The sequence below is a fragment of the Hemitrygon akajei genome, chromosome 3 (assembly GCF_048418815.1).
Source record: "Hemitrygon akajei chromosome 3, sHemAka1.3, whole genome shotgun sequence".
NCBI classification, from domain to species: Eukaryota; Metazoa; Chordata; class Chondrichthyes; order Myliobatiformes; family Dasyatidae; genus Hemitrygon; species Hemitrygon akajei.
Genome location: NC_133126.1, coordinates 114,172,251 through 114,180,706, shown reverse-complemented (window position 1 = coordinate 114,180,706; position 8,456 = coordinate 114,172,251).

The window sequence follows — 8,456 nt, the reverse complement described above, 5'->3', positions numbered from 1 at the left end:
ACTATCCACACAATCAATGTCTCTCATCATCTTGTACACCTCTATCAGGTCACCTCTCATCCTCTGTCATTCCAAAGAGAAAAGGCTGAGTTTATTCAACCTATTCTGATAAGGCATGTTCCCCAATCCCACAGTAGCCTGGGGTATATCCTGTCCAGTCTTGGTGACTTATCCAACTTGATGCTTTCCAAAAGCTCCAGCACATCCTCTTCCTTAATATCTTCATGCTCAAGCTTTTCAGTCTGCTGAAAGTCATCACTACAATCATCAAGATCCTTTTCCATAGTGAATACTGAAGTAAAGTACTAATTAAGTACCTCTGCTGTCTCCTCCGGTTTCATACTCACTTTTCCACTGTCACACTGAATTGGTCCTATTCTCTCATGTCTTATCCACTTGCTCGTCACATACTTGTAGAATGCCGTAGAGGTTTCCTTAATTCTGTCCACCAAGGCCTTCACATGGCCCCTTCAGGCTCTCCTAATTTCATTCTTAAACTCCTTCCTGCTAGATCTTCTAGATCTCTATCTAGTTTCTTGAACCTTTCATAAGCTCTTTTTTCCTTCTTGACTAGATTTACAACAGCCTTTGTACTCCACAGTTCCTGTACCCTACCATCCTTTCCCTGTCTCATTGGAATGTATTTACGCCACACAAATATCCCCTGAACATTTGCCACATTTCTTCTGTACGTTTTCCTGAGAACATCTGTTTCCAATTTATGCATCCTAGTTCCTACCTGATAGCCTCATATTTCTCTTTCCTCCAATTAAATGTTTCCCTAACTTATCTGTTTCTATCCCTCTCCAATGCTATGGTAAAGGAGAATGAATCTAATCTAATCTAAAATCCTACTTTATTGTCATTGTGCCGAGTACAGATACAAAGCCAATGAAATGCAATTAGCATCTGACTAGAAGTGCAAAGGAATAGTATTATTTACAAATTAACTGTGAATAAAAAGTAAGTGCTACAGCATACAAATATAAAAGTACTGAAACAGTCCAATATGGGTGCAATACTGCTTAGCGCTATGATGTGAGGTTCAGCAGGGTCACAGCCTCAGGGAAGAAGCTCTTCCTGTGCCTGCTGGTGTGGGAGCAGAGGCTCCTGAAGCGCCTACCGTATGGGAGGGGAGTAAAAAGTCCATGGTTAGGGTGAGATGCATCCTTGATAATGCTTTTCACCCTGCCCAGGCAGCGTTTATGGTAGATGTTCTCAATGGTGGGCAATTGGGTGCCAATAATCTGCTGGGCAGTTTTCACCACCTGCTGGAGTGCTTTGCGGTCCAATATGGTACAATTGCCATACCACACTGAAATGCAGTTGGGGAGTATGCTCTCAGTGGTTCAGCGGTAAAAGTCCATCAGTATGCTGGGACAGAGGTGAGCTTTCTTGATGTTCCACAGGAAATAAAGGCGCTGTTGCATCTTTTTGATCAGGATGGAGGAGTTCGGGGGCCATGTGAGATCATCGGAAATGTGGACACCAAGGAATTTGAAGCTTGATACACGCTCCACTATAGCTGTTGATGTAGATGGGGACATGAGTGTGGCTCCTAGCATGTCTTAAGTCCACAATAATCTCCTTGGTCTTCTGGGTGTTAAGGGCCAGGTTGTTATCGGCACACCACGCGGCCAGGTGCTGGACCTCGTCCCTGTAGGCCATCTCGTCATCCCCTCTGATCAGGCCAACCACCGTGGTGTCATCTGCGAACTTGATTATAGAGTTAGAACCATAAATTGTCATCTCTATCTCCAAAATGCTCTCTCAATGAGAGACCTGACACCTGACCAGGTTCATTTACCAATACCAAATCAAGTACAGCCTCTCCTCTTGAGGCTTATCTACATATTGTGTCAAGAAACTTTCCTGAACACACCTAACAAATTCCACCCCATCTAAACCCCTTGCTCTAGGGATATGCCAATCAATATGTGGGAAATTAAAATCTCCCACCACAACAACCCTGCTATTATCACACCTTTCCAGAATCTGTCTCCCTATCTGCTCCTCGATGTCCCTGTTACTATTGGGTGGTCTATAGGAAAAAAAAACACCCAGTAGAGTTATTGACCCCTCCCTATTCCTAACTTCCACCCACAGAGACTCCGTAGACAACCCCTCCATGACTTCCTCCTTTTCTGCAGCCGTGACTCTATCCCTGATCAACAGTGTCACGCTCCCACCTCTTTTCTGAAACATCTACATCTGGCATTTGAAGTAGCCATTCTTGCCCCTGCACCATTCAAGTCTCTGTAATGGCCACAACATCATAGCTCCAAGTGCTGATCCATGCTCTAAGCTCATCCGCTTTGTTCTTAATACTCCTTGCATTACAATAGACACATCTCAAACTATCCGTCTGAGCACGTCCCTTCTCTATCACCTGCCTATCCTCCCTTTCGCACTGTCTCCAAGCTTTCGCTATTTGTGAGCCAACTTCCCTTTCCTCTGTCACTTCAGTTCAGTTCCCACCCCCCAGCATTTCTAATTTAAACTCTACCCAATAGCCTTTACAAACCTCCTTGCCAGGATATTGACCCCACCTGGATTCAAGTGCAACCCGTCCTTTTTGTACAAGTCACACCTGCCCCAAAAGAGGTCCGAATGATCCAGAAATCTGAAACCTGCCCCTGCTCCAATCCCTCAGCCACCCATTTATCCTCCACCTCATTCTATTCCTATACTCACTGTCACGTGGCACAGGCAGTAATCCTAATTACTATCTTTGAGGTCCTGCTTCTCAACTTCCTTCCTAGCTCCCTGTAGTCTGTTGTCAGAATCTCCTCCCTTTTCCTACATATGTTGTTGGTACCAATACGTATCACGACCTCTGGCTGTTCACCTTCCCACTTCAGGATATCTTGGACGGGATCTGAAACATCCCGGACCCTGGCACATGGGAGGCAAACTACCATCCGTGTTTCTTTCCTGCATCCACAGAATCGCCTGTCTGACCCCCTAACTATAGCACCTTCTATCACTGCTGCCATCCTCTTCCTTTCCCTACCCTTCTGAGCCACAGGGACTCTGTTGCTTCACCCAGGTAGGTCGTCTCCCTCAACAGTACTCAAACAGTACCTATTGTTAAGGGGTACAGCCACAGAGGTACTCTCTAGCATCTGACTCTTACCTCTCCCTCTCCTGACTGTTACCCACTCATCTGTCTCCTCAGGCCCCAGAGTGACTACCTGCCTAAAGCTCCTCTCTATCACCTCCTCACTCTCCCTGACCAGACGAAGGTCATCGAGCTGCTTCTCCAGTTCGACACACCTGGTACAGATGTGGCCATCTGGGAGGCTGGGAGTCTCCAGGACCTCCCACATCTGACACCGAGCACAGAAAACCGGACTCACACACATTCTTCCTGTCTGTATTCTACACAGGCAACCTATCTTGCCTCGACCTGTTAACACCGAAGCCCTGTTGAGCCAAAGCCTTCCTACTCTGTCTCCCTCTACTCGGCTGCCTGCTCTATAAATCTGTCTTCTTTTTAAACTCTTCTCGTTGTTCTCACTGGCTGACCTCCACATGCTTGCTCAGTCGTGCCCCATTCAAACCGCTGAAGAAATAACTGTCACCTTTTGAACTCTTCTCACTGGCTAACCTTTATCCATTAGGCCACTAAGGAACTTCGCACAACCACACTATTTCAACACTGATCATTTTACTCGCAAAAAACTTTCCTCACCAAACCTAGGTAAAGCACTCCAACGTCGTTCTCTGTAAAACTTTGTTCTACTCTACACGTGCAAAATGAGGTAGAAAATTTGGCTGAGTGGTGTAATAACAACAACCTCTTGCTCAATTTCAACAACACCAAGGAACCGATTGTAGACTTCAGGAGAGGAAAACCAGAGGTCCATGAGCCAGCACTTATCAGAGGATCAGAGATGGAGAGGATCAATAAATTTAAATTCCTCGGTGTCACTATCTCAAAGGACCTGTCTTAGACCCAACATATAAACGTAATTGCAAAGAAAGTGCAATGGTGCCTCTACTTCCGCAGGAGTCTGCAGAGATTTGGCATGTCATCAAAAACCTTGACAAACTTCTACAGATGTGTGGTGAAAGTGTATTGACTGGCTGCATTACAGTCTGGTATGGGAACACCAATGCCTTTGAGCAGAAAATCCTACAAAAGGTAGTGGTACATCGCAGGTAAAACCCTCCAACTATTGAGCACATCTACATGAACCATTGCCATAGAAAAGCAGCATCCATCATCAAAGGTCCTCATGCTCTTTTCTCACTGCTGCCATCAGATGGGAGGCACAGGAGCCTCAGGACTTGCACCACCGGGTTCAAGAACAATTACTGCCCATCAGCCATCAAGCTCTTGAACAAAAGAAGTTAACTACATTCATTCTATTTCTGGTATTCCCACAACCGATGGTCTTGTTATTTATATTTGCATTTGTACAATTTATTATTCATTGATCCTGTTTATAGTTACTATTCTATAGATTTACTAAGTATGCCCACAGGAAGAAGAATTCAGGGTTGTATGTGGTGACATGTATGTACTCTGATAATAAAGTTTTACTTTACGTAATGGAATCAATGAAAGACGGCACCAACTTGGGTGTTCAACCAGTGTGCAAAAGACAACAAACTGTAAATACAAAAAAGAAATATTAATAAATAAGCAAAAATATTGAGATCACAGGATGCAGAGTCCTTGAAACTGAATCCATAGGTTGTGGGAACATTTCAAATGATAGGGCAAGTAAAATTGAGTGAAATCATCCCCTTTGGTTCAAGAATCTGATAGTAATAACTGTTCTTGAACCTAGTGGTATGAATCCTGAGGATTTCCCATTCAGGGCCACTGGTGTTTCCATACCAATCTGTGATGCAGCCAGTCAATATACTCTCCACCACATATCTATAGAAGCTTGTCAAAGTTTTAGATGTCATGCCGAATCTTCACAAACTCCTAAGGAAGTTTAGGCACTTGAGTGAGAGAACTTGGTGTTTTTGGGGGGGGGGGGGGGGGGGGGGAAACTGTCCTGGGCTCAGTACGTAAATGCAATTATTAAGAAATTAGCTCCTTGGTCCTGCCGACATTGATTAAGAGGTTGTTGCTGTGGTACCACTCAGCCAGATTTTCAATCTCCCTCCTATATGTTGATTCGTCACCACCTTTTGATTTGACCTACAACAGTGGTGTTATCTGCAAACCTGAATATGGCATTGGAGCTGTGTACAGCCACACAGTCATAAGTGCAAAGCAGGGAGCTAAGCACACAGCCTTGTGATGCACCTATGCGAATGAAAATTGTGGAGTTGTTGTTTCCGGTTCAAACTGACTGGGATCTGCAAGTCAGGAAATCAAATACCCAATTGCACAAGGAGGTATTGAGGCCAAAGCCTTGAAGCTTATTGATTAGTTTCGAAGGGATGATTGTATTGAAGGCCAAAATGTCATTGACAAAGAGCATCCTTTATGTATACATCTTTGCTATCTTAGATGTTCCAGAGTTGAGTGAATAGCCAAATAGATGCCATCAGTTGTGGACTTGTTGCTCCACTAGGCAAAGTGGAGCAGATCCAAGTCAATTCTCAGGAAGGAGTTGATATGTTTCATCACCAACCTCTCAAAGTGCTTCACCACAGCAGATATAAAAGTGCCACTGGATGATAGTCAACGAGGCAGGTTACCATGCTCTTTTTAGGCACCAGTATAAATGAAGGCTGCTTGAAGCAGGTGGTACCTTAGACTGCCGAAGTGAGAGGTTGAAGACCTCAGTGAACACTCGTCTGTTGATCAGCAGAGTTCTTTATAATTGGCCAGGCACCCCGTCTGGGCCAGATGCTTTTCATGGCATCACTCTCCTGAAGGCTGCTTGCACGTTGGCCTCTGAGACTGAAATCACAGGATCATTGGGGTCTGCATGAGGACTCCTCCACATTTCAATGGCCGAAGTTAATATAGAAGGCAGTATGCTCATCTGGAATCGAAGTTCTGTTGTTGCCTATGTTGCTTGATTTTACTTTGCAAGAGGTGATAGTATTCAAGCCCTGCCACAAATGTTGAGCATTCTTTGATGATTCAAGTAATTAGGCAGGGTTTACTTCAAACCTGGTTGAAGTCCTCGACCATGATTTGCAGTGCGTCAAAATGGACTGTTTCTTGTTTGGAGACAACATCATACAGTGTCTCAAGCACTTGATTACAGTTGGCTGCTAGTGGCATGTAAACTGCAGTCAGAATTACTGAGAACTGCACAGGGAAATAGAACCATTAGGTGTACAAGTTAGGGAGGAAAATTCAGAAATTAGAGGTGCAAAGGGAGTCCTCATGCAGGATTCCCTGATGGTTAATTTGCAGGTAGCAAAGAAGGCGCATGCATTGTTAGCTTTCTTTTCGGGAGGACTAGAATATAAAAGCAGGAATATAATGCAGGATGTAAGGTCTCATTGAAACCTGTCAAATACTGGAAGAGCTACATAGAGTGGATGTATTGCGTTAATGTGTTTCATATGGAGTTTGAAAGGTGCAGTATGTGCAAATGGAAGATGATAGCTTTTGCCAACCTTGCACTGTGTATGTTTGCAACAACGTGGGAGGCTACGGTTAGGTAAGTCAGAGTGAATGGGATGAAGAATTAAAGTGGCAGACAACCAGAAGTTCAGGGTCATTGCTGTTGATTGAATGCAGGTGGCCCTCAAAATGATTCAAAGCATGAGCATTATGATGCAGGAGTGAGCAAGCTTTCTGTAATCTGCTATATTTAGTTTTGCTTAGGATTTAAAAAAAATATACTTTAGGATGTTGCAACCCTAATTATTTTTTGTTTATAAGCTAAAGTAGAAGGGGGTGGAGAAAGATCAAAGTACAGAATTGCCATGTATCTTCGTGCTTTCATCAAAAGTAATGACGATATTACTCCCACTTGCAATGAATGCCAAACCATCCACAAATATCAGACTCGTTTAGCCAAATTCTCACTACAGCAGCTCTTTTGTGAATCAGCTCAACAATGGATTTGTCCTCCTTGGTCAATATGGCTCATTTCTGGATGTTAGAAGCATCCAGAAAGATGAGGATGCAGCAATAAAATGGTGTTGAGGTAAACCAATCTTGTTGAATGATCCATGGTTTTTTTTGTTCTTTGGGATTACAATCAGCACAAGTATGCTAACTCTACTTTGTGGAAAATGGATAACAGGTTTATTGGATTTTGATAGTTTAAAGAAAATACAGTCATGGTAATAATAGTTTGCGGCATAGAAATCTGGGTTCTTCAAATTGAGTCTTGCCAAAAAAGTGTTTAATTAAATGAGGCCACTTTCTTTCTCAGTCTCTGCAAATTCATTCATCTCTGTTGGCATTAATGAGGTAAGCACTACATCCACCTTGTCTGGTTTGTACAACACTCTCCTACATTGTGCCAACCCATAACTTCTCATTTTGCTGGACATAATTGTATTCACTGCATTTAGCAGTACACCAGTCCCTTTGCCTTGTGCCCCAATTTATCCTTCAACAATATACAGATTTTCTGGTCTTCATCATATCACTAGATCTCCAAAAATTTAACTGCCTTCAGCAATTACAGGTGCATTTCTAAGAACTATATGTGACAGTAAATAATTTAAAAGGTTACAAGTAAAATACACTTTTATACTAGAGAAATGCAGTACATCTTAAATTTCTCTGTGCAAAGATTCATCACTATGTATTCCCAAATTGACCACAAGGTTATTTAGAAGTTTCTTCTGGCTTTCAGGCAGAGGAAGAAGTTACCTGGAATCTGCAAAGGTCTTCCTTGAGAAATCAACATCTGCTGTTTACATTATTAAAACTAAAAATGTTAACTTTTCCAAAGATTTAAAATCTCCTACATTGACATTTCAAAAAGCTTGCTCCCAATACTGGTAACCATTTTCCAACCGGTCCCAAAAAAAGTAAACTGATGGTCTCTATGCCTTACCCTCATACCCAATCATTCACATCCCTCACCATTTCCATTCTACCACCCCTATGTTCACCTTCTGGCAACTGCCTCCAAGCACCCAAACTTCAATATGACCATTCCCTTCCTTGTATATCCTGGCCACTGGAACAGGGGGAAAGGAATGGTCTGATGTTAAAGAATAATCATGTTCTGAATTCAAAACCACTAATAACATGGAAATGATCTGTTCAAGGCTCCAGAATGGTACTACAGAGAGCTACTACTTATCTTCAGTCTTGCAAAGAATGGAAAAAATAGACCCTCTTGATTAATGAATACAGCTTTCTCGCTTCCTTTCATCTTTTGTTCTGGCATCCTCTGGTGCAAGTAAGAATCTATATTGAAGATGTTATTCTGTCTGCTGTAATTCATTGCAACGTTAAAGAAGCAGAATGCCATTTTTCTCCCCAATTCCTTTTCTGTAGTCTACAGAAATATCTAAGCTGTTACAGCTATTTAAAGTTATCAAGTACAAAAAGCAATACTAAT